The sequence below is a fragment of the Benincasa hispida genome, chromosome 9, assembly GCF_009727055.1.
Source record: "Benincasa hispida cultivar B227 chromosome 9, ASM972705v1, whole genome shotgun sequence".
Taxonomy (NCBI): domain Eukaryota; kingdom Viridiplantae; phylum Streptophyta; class Magnoliopsida; order Cucurbitales; family Cucurbitaceae; genus Benincasa; species Benincasa hispida.
Window position 1 is genome coordinate 23,721,264 of NC_052357.1, and position 19,206 is coordinate 23,740,469.

At 35.7% G+C, this 19,206-nt stretch overlaps 1 pseudogene; it reads left to right on the forward strand.

Annotated features, from left to right (window-relative positions):
- Nucleotides 1-10,187: 10,187 nt before the first annotated feature.
- LOC120084629 lies at nucleotides 10,188-18,423 on the forward strand (annotated as a pseudogene).
- Nucleotides 18,424-19,206: the final 783 nt, after the last annotated feature.

Consider the following 19,206-nt stretch of genomic DNA (forward strand, 5'->3'; position numbering starts at 1 on the left):
GGGGCTAAGGATTAGAGAAAATGTTCGTTTTATTGGAATATGACATGACTTTGGGGATAGATAAAATTGTAATGCAATTGAGTGTTCAAATTGTGTGGTGAAAATATGTTACATTTTTCATGAAGGAAAAAAGTTGGTCAGACTTTAAGCTTTTTCAGCGTTCATGATTGAGAGCTAAGTAGTCGTGAAAAGTTTTCATTTGTTTGGAATATGTTTTGGTATAGGAATGGAAAAAAATATATATGTATATAATTGAGTGTCCAAAATTGAATTCAAAATTTGTGTTTAGTATATGTTTATTTTGTAGAAATTTGTTATATTTAAGAATGGAAAAAAAAATTAAGCATTTTTTAGTGTTAAAAATTTTAGTAAAATATGTGTAGTTAGAAACTAAAAAAGAAAATAGCCAAAAAAAAAATCTCCAAAAAAATCAATTTTGTTTAGAAAAACTGCACAAGATATCCCAACTCAATTATATTAGGATTGCTATCCTAATTCTCCCGAGGGTCTCGTAGTTTGTAAACACCTATGTAAACACATTGTTATCAATAATAAGTGTTATTTTATTTGCATTTACTCATATCCAATAAACTAAGATCCATGGTTATTTCATATAACTTAAACATGTATATGAGAGATACAAGTGGATCATGCCTTAAGTAATAACCTAAATGGTCTGTAGTATAAGGATAAATGAGGGATACCTTATCCTGGTGACACTATGGATACAGCCCACTTTGTAGATATTTACAAGTATTGTAAAGTGCTACAAATAGCTTGATCCTGACCATTCATGTGGAGACATGTGAGTGGAGGTGTCCTATACAAAGAGTTTGTATAAGACCGGACCACGAAATGATTAGTCTCTTTATATAACACCGTTGATAATTGAGACTTACATTTTACTAAAATGACCATAAGTGACATGACCTTAATCCTGAGTGTTTTGGGAACTCCTGCCTATGAGAGCTGTCCTTTGATTAGTATGGGTGAGAATGGCCAGATTTTCAACTCAACAAGCCTACCCTTTGGGGATTCGGCTGATTGGGGAGCTGGAAACTCAGTTACACAAGACGAAATTCACTTCTTTCCCAAAATAGAGGTAAGTATATAAATTGCTCCCTTAAGAACTGATTTTGGGTCTTAAATATAGTGGTCACACCCTCTCTTTGGAGTCATGCGAGCGGAGGTGTCCTATACAAAGAGTTTGTATAAGATCGGACCAAGAGATGATTAGTCTCTTTATATAACACTGTTGATAATTAAGACTTACATTTCACTAAAATGACCATAGGTGTCATGACCTTAATCTTGAGTGTTTTGAGAACTCCTACCTATGAGAGTGGTTCTTTGATTAGTATGGGTGAGAGTGGCCAGATTGCCAACTCAACAAGCTTGCCTTTTTGCGGATTCGTCTGATTGGGGAGCTGGAAACTCAGTTACACAAGACGAAATTTACTCCCTCCCAAAACAGGGGTAAGTAGATAAATTACTCCCTTAAGTGCTGATTCCGGGTCTTGAACATAGTGGTCGAGGACTCAGTCATAGTAGAACTATGACTTATTTTTCATTAGAGAAATCCGTGGTACCTAATGAGATAGATATAATTACAGGGGAAAAACAGCAAATTGGTCCAACTATATTTATGATTTGTGAAGGGTTATCGCACTGTTGATTGGTTATATGGACACGAAATATATCTATAATGAGAAGAGTGCAGTTGTCGGCCTTTAATGGAGTGCCCGACAGTTAACGGATGGTGGATCTCGTGTCTAAAGAGTTTAGTCAGTTATTCACGTACCGTTGGAGCTTTAAGCTACAGGTCCATGCGGTCCCCTTGGTAGCTCAATGGGTTCAAGTTGAGAATCGAATTTTAGGTTAGTTTGAAGTGTTCAAATTAAAAGAGGAAATTCAATTATATGTGATATAATTGATATGATGTATTAGATACATTAATTGGAGGAATTAATATAAATATGATTTATATTAAGTACCATAAAATAGAAAAAGAACTATGGTTTATATGTTTCATATGATGAAATAGTAAAACTTCTTTTACAGTCGTGGTAGGTTTTAAGTTTTCTACAATGCGTTTAAGAGTTAAATTTGTTTGTGGATGGTTGCCTCTGTTTAAAGCTTTCTTTAAATTTACAAAGTGTTAATTTATTAAGGCCTCTGCATTATTGGGCATAATTAACAAACAATCGAGTCTATATTCAAAGTGTTTGAAGTTGTTTAAGTCGTTCATGATGAAGTTTTGAAGCATGGAGATGCATTTTTCATCGAGGAAGAAGACCAAAGATTGGTCACATTGTGTAGCCCAAGCTATAAGATCGTTCAGATTTGGCTAAACGATCGTATAGAAAAGTTCTTCCTGATCGTGTACTATTTCTAAACGATCGCATAACTAATGCTAAACAATAGGGTAAAGAGTTTACTTTATCGTATAGTATTGGTTGCTCAATCGCGTGGACACTTGAGGTAAACGATCGCATAGAGTTTTGACACTCATCGTTTAATAAAAGGCGCGCGCACTAAGCGATCGTGTAATTCAGCATGCTTCATCACTGACTACATGATCACCCAGTATACGATACCTTATACTTACTCAACGATCATTTAGATGATTATGCTTCACCGCATTGTTTTCGTCTACTTGATCGTTTAAGGCGTGCGTTGCACGATGCCTGCTGCACGATCATGTGGCCTTCATGCTTCATCGCATAGTCAAAGGTACACGATCATTGCTAAACGATGTTTATGCTCTTACAGCATTGCTAGACAATCACAAGGATTTGTTACACGATCAAAAAGACGCGATCTTCGCCTGGACGGTTCAAGACTCGATTCACCTGTTTGAACCGGTAGACTTATTGCTCTTTGTAATAGTTAGCTTTGCTTTTTCTTGAGGATTTGAGGCTAATTATCCCAGTTCATCAACTTTTATTTAATGTACATGAGATGTATGTTTGTTTATATCCCATAGTGTATGATATATGGATTTAAAACCCACCTTAGGTTATGTATTTTATTCATGCATCATATATTATAAGTGTTATAATATAGTAAATGATATGATGAAATTACAAGAAAGCATGCTCATGCATCATAAAATATAAGAGTTATATTTATGCATGTATTAAGCATATTCATGCACCATCTTTATATTATAAGAGTTATAGTATAAGGGTGTATGAGAGCATGTATGCTTGGTTCATTTCTTTGTTATATACCAGTAGTAATGAATGAACAATGCATGAAGCATGACACTTAGGCTTATTTATAAGAGTTATGAATGCCTTGTATGTGTTGCTTTGCATTGAGGTTGGTTAAAGTTGTTTCCTGTTATAAGTGTTATAATGGAAATTAGAACTAAAATCAATAAGAAAGAGTTGTATGTGAAATTAAGTGAACTCATGTTTTAAAAGGGTTTTAAAATTGGATTGAGATAGACCTAAGTTCATAGTTCTAATGAAGATACTTAAGTTTAATCTTTTGAATCGGTTTAATAGGATTAAATTAATTTCCATAGAAGATTAAATTTGTATTAAATCTGTCTATAAAGGACATTTTGTCTTAGGGTAGTTCTGGTTAGGCTGAGGTATTTAAGCTGACGAAAACGGAACACCCCTACCTGGGAACCTACCTGGAAAGGTGAATTAGATAGATTTACTACAAGCATGCAACAGTTGATCAAAGACTTCGTTAAAGAGTTTAATGAATGATGATCAAAATTTGTTCAACTTTCCAAAGTAAGAGTTACTTTTGGGCAAACCTAAAAAGTCACTTAGTTAAAATCCTTAGCCGTGTTTTTTCTAAGTAAACTAAACCCTAGGTTATAAAATACTCAGTGGGAGGAAAAGATATATATGATATGTCAATTCAACTCACGTTTCTCCCTGAATGTTCACGTCGTGAGATTCATGCTTGGCCTCGTGGTTAGGAGCATCCCCCTTCATGTTTGCATGAGTCAATATCAAGGTGGACGGAGAGAGTATTTATAGTAAGTGGGAGAAGGATGTGTGTCAACATGTCCTGCGGTCTCCTTCATTGGTTTGCACCATGAGATCTTCTTGCACGGCCTCGTGGCACCTTGGAAGCATCCCCCTTAAGATGGTTTGTGTGGTTGGTCAATATCAAGGTGAACTCCAGAAATGGATAGGGTCGCTTTAAATTTTGCCCTAATCGAATTTTTTCCCTTCGGAGTGACTGCTTGGGGTGGAACTCTAGGATCTAAAATGAAAGGTCACATTTATGAGAAATTGTTAAGCAAGCTAATGATTTCTTGACCAAATCAATGATGACTAGTCATTATAAGAAGAGTTGTTCTGGTATTAATGACTGATTGAGAATGTCTCAATTCAGAGAGGGATAAATTGACTACCTTCAGTGGCTTTTGTCCTAAACCACTGAAGCGTCATTGCAAAACTAGATGTGACATGGGGTTCATTTAGATTTTGCTAAACCAAATTGGATTATGTTTAAAGAGTATTTGCTAAAATCTAATGTAGATCAATGTGTTCTTTTTTCAGCAACATGTATGATTTTCCGCAAGTTTCCTCTTTTAATTTTACCAATTACATACATTGGAAAGAGTCTCTTAAGACATGTTTCATGGTAAACGACCTCGAATTTGTCATGATTGAGGAGTGTCCTCAAGTCCGACCCTTGATGCACTGTGAAATGTTCATAATGAATATGAGGTATGGATGAAGGCTAACTCGTTGGCCCGACTTCACATCTTGGCTAGCATACCTGATGTATTGGCCAAAAGGGTTGAAAACATGGTCATTGCACGTGAGATCATGGAATCATTGCAAGAATTGTTTGAACGAAAGTTCTCATTTTTTGAGCAAAAGGGGATGGATGACAAAGAAAGCAGTAGTGTCAGTTCCCAAGATAACCTCTAGTCTTTCTTGAATGTCAAGGGACTAAGAGAGAAAGCAAGTGTTGCTGACTCAGATAAAATTCATCGACGAGAATTGTTTTCTGAAATGGAACTTGGAGCTTATTTGGATTTTGATACTGATCCCACTACTCTTTAGAAGAGGAAGAAGTCTAAAGACAGTAAATGTGATTCATTTGTCTTGAAGACGTGTTTGGTGGAGAATGATGATTCTGCCTAGATACTTGATTCAGATGCTACTAATCACGTAAGTTCTTCCTACCAAGGATTTAGTTCCTGGAAAACATTGGAAGATGGAGAGTTGACTCTTCGAGTCGGTACTGGTGAGGTTGTTTTAACTATTGCTGTAGGTAGGCTAAAATTATTTTAGGACAAGAAACGTTATCTATTACTGGATAATCTTTTTATAGTTCCTCATATCAAGAGGAACTTAATCTCGGTTTCTTGTATTATTGAATAAGGTTATATTGTCTTCTTTTCTGAGAGTAAAGTGGTTTATTTTCAAGAATGGTATGGAGATTGGTTTTGGTTCAGTGGAAAATAACTTATATGTACCAAGGCTGTTAATCATAAAGGTCTTGCTTAATACTGAAATGTTCAAAAAGGCAACAACTGCAAAAAGACCGAAGGTTTCTCCTAAGGAAAATCCCCATCTTTGGAATCTAAGGTTAGGTCACATCAACCTCAATAGGATTGAGAAGTTGGTGAAATGTGGACTTCTAAAAGGTTTAGAAGAAAACTCCTTATCGGTATGTGAATCATGTCTTAAAGGCAAGATGGCTAAATGACCTTTTACTGGAAAAGGTTATAGAGCCAAGGAAACCTTGGAACTTGTACATCAGACCTCTATGGTCCGATGAGTGTTAGAACTCGAGGGGGGTATGAATATTTCATCTCTTTCATAAATGATTATTCAAGATACGGGTATCTATACCTAATGCAACGTAAGTCTGACACTCTTGAAAAGTTCAAGGAGTATAAGGCTGAAGTTGAAAACTTGTTAGGTAAGTAGATAAAAACACTACGATCTGATCGTGGTAGAGAGTATATGAACTTAAAATTCCAGAACTATATGATAGAACATGGAATCACGTCCCAACTCTCGGCTCTAGGTACACCTGAGCAAAATGGTGTATCAGAAAGGAGAAACAAAACCCTATTGGACATGGTTTGGTCTATGATGAGTTATGCTCATCTTCCAAACTCGTTTTGGGGATTTGCAGTGGAGACTACATGTTATATTTTGAACAACGTTCCCTCGAAAGTGTTTCTGAAACACCTTTTGAGTTGTGGAGAGGCCGTAAAGGTAGTTTACGCCACTTCAAAATTTGGGGATGTCCGGCCTACGTACTTGTGGCTAACCCTAAAAAGTTGGAACTGCATTCAAAAGTTTGCCTCTTTGTAGGCCACCCCAAGGAAACGAGGGGTGGATACTTCTATGATCCAAGTGAGAACAAAGTGTTTGTGTCGACAAATGCTATCTTCTTGGAAGAAGACCACATCAGGGATCATAAACCACGAAGTCATCTTGTTTTACATGAGATTTCTAGTGAGACTACTGAGAGTTCAATAACATTTGTTGAACAAACTGGTAGATCAACAAGAGTTGTTGATGTCGATTCATCTAGTTAACCATCTCAAGAGTTGAGACTACCTCGACGTAGTGGGAGGGTTGCGAACCCACCGAAACACTACATGTGTTTAACTGAATCCCAAAACATCATGTCTGATGATGGAGTTGAGGATCCATTGTCTTATAAGCAAGCAATGAAGGATGTTGACAAAGATGAGTGGATTAAAGCCATGAGTCAAGAAATGGAGTCTATATACTTCAATTCTGTCTGGGAACTTGTGGATCAGCCTGATGAGGCAAAACCTATAGGGTGTAAGTGGATCTACAAGAGAAAATGAGATGTAAATGGAAATGTGCAGACCTTTAAGGCTAGACTCGTGGCAAAATGTTATATCCAGGTTAAGGGAATGGACTATGAGGAAACTTCCTCACTTGTTGTCATGTTGAAGTCTATTAGGATTCTCTTGTCCATAGCCACATTTTATGATTATGAGATATGTCAAATGGACGTCAAGACCTCCTTTCTGAATGGTAATATTGAGGAGACCATCTACATGGCTCAACCAGAGGGATTCATTGTTCTAGATCAAGAGCAAAGAGTTTCAAGCTTAATAGGTCCATTTATGGGCTGAAACAAGCGTCTAGATCATGGAATATTAGATTTGATAGTGCAATCAAATCATTTGGCTTTGATCAGATTGTTGATGAACCTTGTGTTTACAAGAAAATCATCAAACCATCAACAGCTCAGTAGCTTTCCTAGTATTGTATGTAGATGATATTCTACTCATTGGGAATGATGTAGGTTTTCTAACTAACATTAAAAAGTGGCTAGCCGCCCAATTCCAAATGAAATATTTAGGAGAGACGCAGTATATTCTAGGGATCTAGATCATTTGGGATTGTAAGAACAAGAGGTTGGCCTTGTCTCAGGCATCATACATTGACAAGTTGTTGATCAGGTACTCAATGCAGAATTTCAAGAGAGGTTTATTACCTAGGCATGGAATTATTTTGTCTAAGGAACAGTGTCCTAAGATACCTTAAGAGGTTGTGGAAATGAGAGGGATTCCCTATGCTTCGATTGTTGGAAGCCTCATGTATGTAATGTTATGTACTAGACCTGACATTTACTATGTAGTAGGGATTGTCAGTCGATATCAGTCCAATCGAGGATTAGATCACTGGACGGCAGTAAAAAAGACTACATGTTCGTGTGTGGATATAAGGATTTGATCCTTACAAGATACACAGACTCTGACTTTCAGACTAATGGAGATTCTCAAAAATTGACATCAAGGTCAGTGTTCACTCTGAATGGAGAGGTTGTAGTTTGGCGAAGTATCAAGTGAGGATGCATCGCGGACTCCACTATAGAAGTCGAATACATAGCTGCTTGTGAAGATGTTAAAAAGGTTGTTTGGTTTAAGAAGTTCCTTACAGATTTGAAAGTTGTTCCAAATATTTCTTTGTCGATTACTCTCTATTGTGATAACAGCGGGGCTATGGAAAATTCTAAGGAACCTCGAAGTCACCGAAGAGGCAAGCATATTGAACGAAAGTATCATTTGATCAAGGAGATTGTGCATCGCGGTGATGTGATAGTCACGAAAATCGCGTCAGAGCACAACGTTATTGATCCGTTTACAAAGGCTCTCACGGCTAGAGTGTTCGAGAGTCATCTGTAGAGTCTGGGTCTACGGGACATGCGGCACCTTGTCTAGGACAAGTGGGAGATGATACTGGGGTATAGAATATGCCCTAGTTTATTGTATATTGTATTATTTTATGTATTGCACATTAGTGTCCCGAGGCATTAGGACAAGTGGGAGATTGTTGGGACTGGTATTCTAATTCTCCTGGTGGTCTCATAGTTTGTAAACACCTCTATAAACACATTGTTATTAATAAAATAAGTGTTATTTTATTTGTATTTACTCATATCTAATAAACTAAGATCCATGGTTATTTCATGTAACTTAAGCATGTATGTGAGACATAAAAGTCGATCATGCCTTAAGTAATAACCTAAATGGTCTGTAGTATAAGGATAAAAGAGGGATACTTTATCCTGGTGACACTACAGATATAACCCGCTTTGTAGATATTTACAAGTGTTGTAAAGTGCTACAAATGGTCTGATCTTGACCACTGATGTGAAGACATGCGAGTGGAGGTGTCCTATACAAAGAGTTTGTATAAGACCGAACCACGAGATGATTAGTCTCTTTATATAACGTCGTTGATAATTGAGACTTACATTTCACTAATATGATCATAGGTGGCATGACTTTAATCCTGAGTGTTTTGGGAACTCCTTCTTATGAAGGCGGTCCTTTGATTAGTATGGGTGAGAATGGCCAGATTTCCAACTCAACAAGCCTGTCTTTTTGGGAATTCGTCTGATTGGAGAGCTGGAAACTTTGTTACACAAGACGGAATTCACTTATTTCCCAAAGTAGGGGTAAGTATATAAATTGCTCCCTTAAGGGCTAATTCCGGGTCTTAAACATAGTGGTCATACCCTCTCTTTGGAAGAGATGACTCAGTTATAGTAGGACTACGACTTATTGTTCATTAGAGAAATCAATTGTACTTAAGGAGTTAGATGAAACTATAGGGGGAAAATGGTAAATTGGCCCAACTGTACTTACGAGCGATTTGTGAAGGATTATCGCACTGTTGATTGGTTATATGGACATATAAATATATCTGTAGTGAGAAAAATGCAGTTGTCAGCCTTTAATGGAGTGCCCGACAGTTAATGGATGGTGGATCTCGTGACTAAAAAGTTTAGTCAGCTATTCACATACCGTTAGAGCTTCAAGTTGCAGGTCCATGGGGTCTTCTTGGTAGCTCAATGTGTTCAAGTTGAGAATCATATTTTGGGTTAGTTTGAATTGTTCAAATTAACAAGAGAAAATTCAATTATATGTGATATAATTGATATGATGTATTAGATACATTAATTGGAGAAATTAATATAAATATGATTTATATTAAGTACCATAAAATAGAAAAAGAATTATGGTTTATATGTTTCATATAATGAAATATTAAAACTATAGGTTATAAATATAATATGATAAGTTGGTTATCATATTTATTTATAATATATTGATTATATGATAATTAATTCTTTTTCTCTAATAACCGAATTGAGTGGGAGGCTATTGGAAGTTTATGGTAACCGTGAGATAAAAGAAAATTTGTTTTCCAAAATTAGAAGTTGGTTCCATTCGGAAAAATTCTCACGGGAAAAGGCTATCAAGTAAAATTGTTTTTACTAAACGATAGACGTTGAGAGCATACATGATCGCTTAGAATTGACTGTACAATAGTTACTCGTTGATCGTTACTACATGATCAAGTAGAAAAGTCTATGTGATAGGCTTCCGTTTACTAAATGATCGAGTACATCGTCTATGCAACAGACAGTGTTCATATCTCCCACTTACTCAATCATCTACTCGATTGTATACCTCTTGTCTTCCTCAAGCCAAGATCATATAGAGCTTACAACTTCTGGATTCTCACACCGAGAATACTAAGATAACACTTGTGGTGGTGTTCTAACTTAGTTCGTGAATCGAGTTGGACTCGATTGGGTTCGAGGAGCATTCAGACGTTCGTGGAGGTCGTGTGTTGTTCGTTGCGTTCGAGTGCTAATTTAGACGCATTGGATTCTGATCAAGGGATACTTGACGAATGGTTCTTCAAAGGTATGCATACTCTATCCTATGTATCCCCTTGTAGCATGCTGTAATTTTTATTGATGCATAATCTGTTCTTTTCTGGTTAGATTATAATTGTTGTGTTCAATCTGAATGAGATTTGGAACGATCCACTTCCGCTGCTCATGGAGATCTCTAGTTTAGATTTCCTTCAAATTCAACTTTGCACCCCAAACACAAACTTTCTGACTCAACTTAATTCAACTCAGCACCCCAAATACAAACATTTCATCTTAACTCAATTCAACTCTGCAAACCAAACACAGACAATCTAACTCCACAAATAATTTAACATCCCAGATAATATTACCAATACAACTTTGTTTTGTTCGTCAAACGCCCCTTTAATGTGAAATCCCTAACATTTGAAAAGTAAGACTATGCTATCAAAGAAAATATGAATATGCCTTTAAAAGAAATATGCTCTTCATAAATACTTTTCTATTATAAATATGCTAAATTAGGTGTAATAAATGACCATTATTAGTGTCTATTGGTCATGTGTCACTTATCCATTACACCATGTGTTGTCCATATATCTCAAGATTACACACTATTAGTATCCACATAATGCACCTTCTACTTGTCAACTTGCCTATAAATAATGACATTTGGTGGGTTTTGAAAGATACACACATATTGGTGATCAATTCAAAAAGACTGAAGAAAGTGAAGAAATTCATTCTTTGTTATTTTATTTACTTTTTGTTATTTATTTATTTATCTTATATATTTATAAATTATATTATATTATATTTATTTTATTATATTTTCTCCATATGCATTTTCTCCTTGTGCGCTGTTGTGTTCCTTAAATTCACATTACGTTATCACCATCAGCTCCTATCATTTTCCTCGCTAAAGATAGGTCCTAAATGTATGTTGGTTTTTCTCTCTTCGTTATAATTAATAAATTGAATGTTATTTTTCATATTTAATATCTATTAAATTTCTAATATAAATAAAATATTTTATGATAATGCTGCCATGACAAATATCACAAAATTAGAATTTGTCGCCCTTGATATTAACGGCAGTAATTATTTGTCATGGGTACTTGATGTCGAAATTCACCTGAATGCTATGAATCTTAGAGTGACTATTAAAGAAGAAAATACGACATACAGTCAGGAAAAAGCAAAACTATGATTTTCCTTTGTCATCATCTCCACGAGGGATTAAAAATCAAGTATCTTACAATAAAAGATCCTCGTTCTTGTGGAAAATTTTGACAAAGAGTTATGATCATAAAAAATCAGTTATTCTTTCTAAAGTTTATTATGAGTGGATACACTTGAGGCTACAAGATTTCAAATCAGTAAGTGATTACAACTCAACATTATTTAAAATTAGTTCGAAATTGGAGAGAAAATTATTGATGCTAATATGTTAGAGAAGACATTTTCTACATTTCATGTAGCAGTAATATCGAGAAAAAGGTTTTAAACAATATTCTGAACTAATTTCATGTCTTCTCGTGACCGAACAAAATAATGAGTTATTAATGAAAAATCATGAATCTCGACCAACCAGGATGACATCATTACCTGAAGTGAATACTGTGAATTTTAATAATAATCGTCAAGGTCGTGGTCGTGGTCGAGGCTGTGATCGTGGCAGAGGAAGAAATAATTATTGTTTTCATGGTGGCACTACAAGCAAAGGGGATTTTTATAGCCTTTGAATATAACCTTTTTCATTTTAGGCTATAGAATAGAAAGGGGAAAAAAATGAGAAGGCAGAGGCAGAAGATGGGAAAAAGAGATAGGCAGGATTTGAAAAGTGTCTTCCCCTCTTTTTCTTCATTTTCATTTTTCCATTTACTTTCTTACTCATTTCTTTCAATTTTCTTCCTCCTTTCCCGTTTCTTTTCTTTTCCTCTTGCTTTTCTTCCTTCACTTCTTTATCTATAGCCAAACACCAACTCAAGATTCTTAAGCTCGTTTGCAAAGAAAATGTTCTTCCTTCTTCCTCCGTTTGCAAAGATCGGTGGTAGAAAAGAAAATTGGCATTGAAATCTATATATTTGCACAAGCAGGACCGTAGCGGCAAAGCACGACTCCTGCAAGGGTGACTATTGATTCTGACTATTGCTTAATGTAGTGTTTTAAACTAGTTGATTCTGACTATTGCTTAATGTAGTGTTTATCTTTTGATCGTTGCTTTGATTTTCTTGTTAAATTTTCTTATTCCTTTGTAGGTTGACTGTTGATTCTAACTATTGCTTAATGTAGTGTTTTAAACTAGTTTCTTAGTTTTGCTAATCTGTTTAGACATCGAATTGTTGATAGGACGTGTGCCAGAGAAGAGCTTAGACAGGAAAACGCAGAATTGGAGTCCAGAACTTTGAAACTGGAGAAAGAGAAAATTGAGTTGCAGGTAGGACTAGAGAAAGAACTAGACAGGTGGTCAAGTGACTGGTCATTCAAGCTTGAGAAATACCAATTAGAGGAGGAGAGGCTAAGGGGGCGAGTTAGAGAGCTAGCTGAACAGAGTGTCTCATTACAAAGAGAGGTTTCTTCTTTAAACAAGATGGAAGCAGAGAACAAAAGCATGACAACTAATCTCGAGCAAAACATCCTGGATCTAACAGCTAGAATTGATGAAAAAAATGAACAAAATAAATATTTACAGCTAAACCTTTCTAAATTAGAATAACGTTATAGGGGAGCAATAGAAGGCATAGATTGCATCAGAAAGAATTTTGAGGAGAAAGAGAAGGAGTGTGGAGGGTTACATAAATCAATCACAAGGTTATCGAGGACCTACAACGAACAATAGAAGACTATTGATGGTTTATGGGAAAGATTAAGTGAGCAATTTGGCAATATTCAACCAGTGGAGAAACTTAATAAGCAATTTGAAAGATTGAAGATGGAACAGGTGAGATTAACGGAAGTGGAACTGGCTTTGAGAAAAGAGTTGGAATCTTATAGAGTTGAAGTTGATTCTCTTCGACATGAGAATATAAAAATATTAACTCGTTTAAAAGAACATGGAAATGATGTTGGGATTGGTGTCTTAATTCTCCCAGAATCTCGTAGTTTGTAGTCTATACACATTGTTATGAATAAAATAAGAGTTATTTTATTTGGCTTTTACTCATATCCATTAAACAAAGCTCCATGGTCATTGTATGTAAACTTAAGTATGTATATGAGATATACAAGTGGATCATGTCTTAAGTGATAACCTAAATAGGTTTGTAGTATAAGGATTAAGGAGAGATATCTGATCCTAGTGATACTACGGATACTGCCCGCTTTGTAGAGGTATGCAAGTGTTGTGAACTACTACAAATTGTAGAACCTGACCATTCATGTGAAGACATGCGAGCGGGGGTGTCCTATATAAAGAATTTGTATAAGACCGGACCATGAGATGACTAGTCTCTATATATAATGTCGTTGATACTGGAGACTTACATCTCATCTAAACGACCATAGGTGACATGACCTCAATCCTGAGTGTTTTGGAAACTTCTACCTTTGAGGGCGGTCCTTTGATTAGTATGGGTAAGAGTGGCCAGATTGCCAACTCAACATGCCTACCTTTCTGGGGATTTGTCTGATTTGGGAGCTGGGAACTCAGTTATACAAGATGGAATTCACTCATTCCACGAAGCAGGGGTAAGTAGAAAGATTGCTCCCTTAAGGGTTGATTCTGGGTCTTGAATATAATGGCCACAGCTTTTCTTTGGAAGAGAGAACTCAGTTATAGTAGGACTATGACTTATGTGTTGAGGATGATGCCCTAAACTATCGTGTACTGTAGTTTGTAAACACAGTTTTGAACAAACGCTTGTGATGTATAATATATGATATTTTCTTCACTTATTGTCTATAAACATTGGATGTTTTATTTGCTTCACCAAAACCAATAAACTAAGATCCCTGGTTGTCGTTTGTAACTTAAGCATGTATGTGGAGACATACAAGTGGATCATGTCTTAAGTGATAACCAAAATGGTCTGCAGTATATGGATATAGGAGGGAAACCTTATCCTGGTAACACTATGGATGCGGCCTGCTTTGTAGAATAGTTATAAGTGTTGTGATTTGCTACAGATGGTATGATCCCGATCATTCATGTGAGGACATGCAAGCGGGGGCGTCCTATACAAAGAGTTTGTATAAGACCGAACCACGAAGTGTTAACGTCTCGTTATATAACGTTGTTCATGACAGAGACTTCACTTCATTAGAATGACCATAGGTAACATGATCTTAATCCTGAGTGAGTTGGGAACTCCTACCTTTGAGGGTGGTTCTTTGATTTGCATGGGTGCGAGTGGCCAGATCGTTGATTCAAACCTACCACTTTGGGGATTTGTCTGATTTGGGAGCTGGGAACTTAGCTACACAAAATGAAATTCACTTCTTCCCCGAAGCAGAAGTAAGTAGATAGATTGCTCCCTTAAGAGTTGATTTCAGGGCTTGAACAATGTGGTGCCACACACCTTCTCATGGCCCAAAAGGTGTTCACACATAGTAGGACTATGTTGTATTGTTCATTAAAGGGATCAGTGGTACTTAAGAAGTTAGATGTAACTACAGGGGCAAAACGGTAAATTGGCCCAGCTGTACTTATGAGCATTTGTGAAGGGTTATCGTACTGTTGATTGGTTATATCTGATAGACATAGAAATATATCTGTGGTGAGAAGAGTGCAGCTGTCGGTCTCTAGTGGAATGTCTAACAGTTAACAGATGTTGGATCTCGTGGCTAAAGAGTTTAGTCATTCACGTACCGTTGGAGCTTCAAGCCATAGGTCCATAAGGTCCCCCTGGTAGCACAATGGATTATTGACAAGAGGGAGTTCAATTATATATGATATGATTAAACTGGTTAATTATATATGATATGATTGACATTATGTATGAGATACATTATTTGGAGGAAAATTGATATAAATATGATTTATATCTAGTAGAGGAGAAAAGACTATGGATAATGTATTGCATATGATGTGATATTAAACCATAGGTTAATGAACATAATATGATTATATTTATTATTTTTTAGTTGGACAATTATGGGATAATTGTGCCGACATTTTCTCCGTAACCGTGTGATAGTAGGAGGTTGCTTTCAGTTTTCGCTAATTGAAGAATAAAATGAAAGTAGTTTTCATTTTGCAAGAGATCGGTCATTTGCTTACGTATTGTGTATACAGCCTATCGCATAGCAAACCAAGAGCCTACACAATAGCTCAACATTTCTACATGATCGTATACACGCACGCAACTTACTAAACGATCATATAGGATTTGCTAAATGATCGTCTAGCTTTTTCCTAAACGATCGAGTACCTGAGCGTTTATTAAATGATCCTCTATACGATTGTAGCCTATTTACTAAACAATCGTGTACCTCTTCCTAAACGATCAAGCATCGTCTATACAATAGACATCAGCCTTCTCCCACTTGCTTGGTCGTGGTATACGATCTTCTCTTCGTCCTTCTCTCTGCCAAATCCAATAGAGCCCACACCTCTTGGATTCTCACACAAGAATACCGAGGATTCTAAGTGTTGGTGTCCTCCTCATTGTTGTGTTTGTGTGGAGGCCGTTCGTGGGTAGACGACTGTGATTTGGTGAACGACTGAAGTGGACGTTTTCAGCAAGAGCGAGAGGAGCAGTTCATTTAGAGAGAATGAGTTTTCTATGAAGAAGGGTTCTTCAACTGGTACGTTTCTTGTTTTCTTTGTCATTTAAGTTTCAAAGCATGCCGGTAATTTGTTATTAAATACATATCTATTATGTTTGATTGTGAATGCGTTAATTCTGTCACAATAAGTTTGGAACAATCTCGCTTCTGCTCAAAGGTACTCTTTGTAAAATAATTTTATTTATCTTACAGATTAGGGTAATTCTAGAAGTTTTTTGATTGAATTATGATACAAAGAGCAAAAAGAATCGAATAATTATTCTATGATTCATAAATTTTAACTAGATCTATGTATGGGATAAACAGTTGTTGGTGAAAAATTGAAAATTGTAAAAGTCGAATTTTTATAAAAAAAATGGAATCATAAAGTTCCTTCATTATGCTCATTAGAGGGATCAATGGTACTTAAGGAGTTAGATGTAACTATAGGGGCATAACGGCTATTGGCTCAGTTGTACTTACAAGTGATCTGTGAAGGGTTATCGCACTGTTGATTAGTTGATATGGACACAGAATATATCTGTAGTAAGGAGAGTTCAGCTGTCGATCTTTAATGGAGTGCTTGGTAGTTAACGAATGGTGGATCTCGTGACTAAAGAGTTTAGTCAGTTATTCATATACCGTTGGAGCTTCGAGCTACAGGTCCATAAGGTCCCCTTGGTAACACAATGGATTCAAGTTGAGAATCAATTCTTGGTGTTGATTTGAAATGTTCAAATTGACAAAAGAAAATTCGATTATATATGATATAATCGGTGTGATGTATGAGATACATCAAGTGGAGGATTAATGTAAATGAGATTTACATTAAGTACCATGAAATAGAACAAAAACTATGGTTTATATGTTTAATGAGGTGAAATATTAAAACCATAGGTTATAAATATAATATGGTAAGTTGGTTATCATATATATTTATAATAATATTAATTATCGGATAATTATACATTTTTCTCTAATAACCAATTGAGTGGGAGGTTATGGTGGTTTCATGGTAACCGTGAGATAAAAGGAAAAATGTTTTCCTAAATTTAATAGTTGTTGGATTGAGATTTTCTATTCTCGGAAAGACTCATGGTTGGCTGTCAAGTGAATAGGATTCACTAAATGATAGCTGAAGAGAGACTAAACGATCGTGGAGTGACACTATACGATAGTTCACTTAGTTGGCCATTAGCTAAACGATTGCGAAGCTTTTGCTAAACAATCACATAACATTTGTTAAATGATTAGGTATCGTCTATACGATAGACCTTTGTCATCTCCCACTTGCTCAATCGTTTACACGATTGTTATTCCTCCGGTCTCTTCCTCTAACCAAGGCCATACAGAGTCCACACTTTTGGATTCTCACATCAAGAATACCAAGATAGCCATTGTGGTGGTGTTGTACTCAACTCGACGTAGTTCGAGGATTTTGGAGGCCGTTCGTGTGGTGGTTTCTGATTGATCGTGTTGTGTTGCGGTCGCTGAGTTCGAGCATTCGTGTATTGCAGTCTTGGAGATTGAACGAGCATTCGTGATCTAGGGAGGTTGAAAATGAGTCTTTAAAGGTATGTATATTTTATCCCTTGATCTTATTAAAAGCATGTTGTAATTTCGTATGTTTCATGACCAGTAAGTTTCCGTTTCTTGATTGTAATTGTGAATGTTCAAATACAAATGGAATTTGGAACGATCATTCCGCTGCTCATGAAAATCCTCATATCCGATTTCCTTCAAATGAGAGTGGTTCTATAACCTTCAAGTTGGATAATGAAATGTTAGCTCGTGTTTACCATCTTCAAAGTCAAGATTTGGTATTACTAAATGAGAGTACTCAATTTTGTTCCAAGTTACTTGAGTTCATTAAAGAGAAAGTTGGTGAGTTTCATCCAACTAAGCATAGAATGGAGCATATCAAGAATGGTTTAGATGGAAAATTTTATCTTGAACCTAAAATGAAAATTTGGGGCCTCAAGCATGGGATTGAGAGCCTGACAATGAGTTTAAAGAAAATATCTATGTTGTTGCAAGCAAAGTCTAACCCCACTTCTCAAAGTTCGTGTAGACAATGCACTACAACTCAATTGTCAATATCCAAAGGTGAGTAATTTCTGATTTTATCTCTGGAAATGGGACATTATACTGAATCCAAACTCTCGCCTTTGGTTTTCCTCCAAAAAACAAACAAAAAAACAAAAAAACAAAAACCTAAATGTAAACCATAGAGTTGATTTTTAGTTCTTCCCTTTTGTGGGGAAAATATTTCTAAATGATAAATCCATATGGCTTATTCTGGTTTTATAATTTGTTTTTTTTACTATGGCTGCGACGTTTACAGTTTTGTGTTACTTTGTAGGATGGTTTAAGATCTGAACTAAAAGCAGAAACTTTATTTTCAAGCCTATTGAGAGAGAAACTATACTCTAAGAGCTGGAAGTAGAGCAATTGCAAGCTGAACTGGTGACAGTAGTAAGAGGGAATGATATACTAAAATGCGAAGTCCAGAATGGAACGGATAGCCTTTCCTGCCTTACCCATAAAGATGAAAGATTTTGAACTTCACTTAGTTTTTTTAATTTCAACTTGATCTTGAAGATAAATTTTGTTGAATATGATGGCTTCATCATCATTATGCATGACTCATACTTTATGAAATTTTAGGAATGTTCTAGCATGTGTTATTTTCTACCTATCATGTCTAATATCAGTTCTGTTTGATTATTATGGTTCCACATAACTAGTTTTGACCATTAAAAATTTGGAAAATATATAATCTATTGTCTTTTTCTCTATATTTTTCTGCTTCTATCCCCTACATTCATCATCAATTTGTGGTCGATGTGCTCAGAATTATCTTTCACATTACAATTTCTTACAGTCTTCTACTTGATTTTATCCTAGTTTGTTTGAGATATGCAGCTTATAATGACATCAATTTGTGATGTCTTTTCGGCTTATTTTTAGTTTTAATTTATTCACATATCTGTCGGTATGTTCTTATATTTTGAACATTTTTTCGGTGGGTGTGAAAATGATTAGAGAGGAATAAATTGTAATGAAGCCTGAGAAACATAAAAATACAAAGAATATATATGTAGGCTTCAATGGCCAAACTACTATAATCTTTCTTGTTCTTCTTCTTCTTCTTACTTCTCTACTTCTTCTTCTGATATTGAATAATTTATATTTGGATATGTTAGCAATTTGAAAGAGTAAATATAGAGTTTTAGTAAAGAATACGTGTAAAGTCTGAAGTTCTGCCATTTACTTTCATTTAACAATTGTTTTGTTTGAAAAATGAGCTATTTGTGTTGAGTTTATCTCTATTTCTAAGACTTT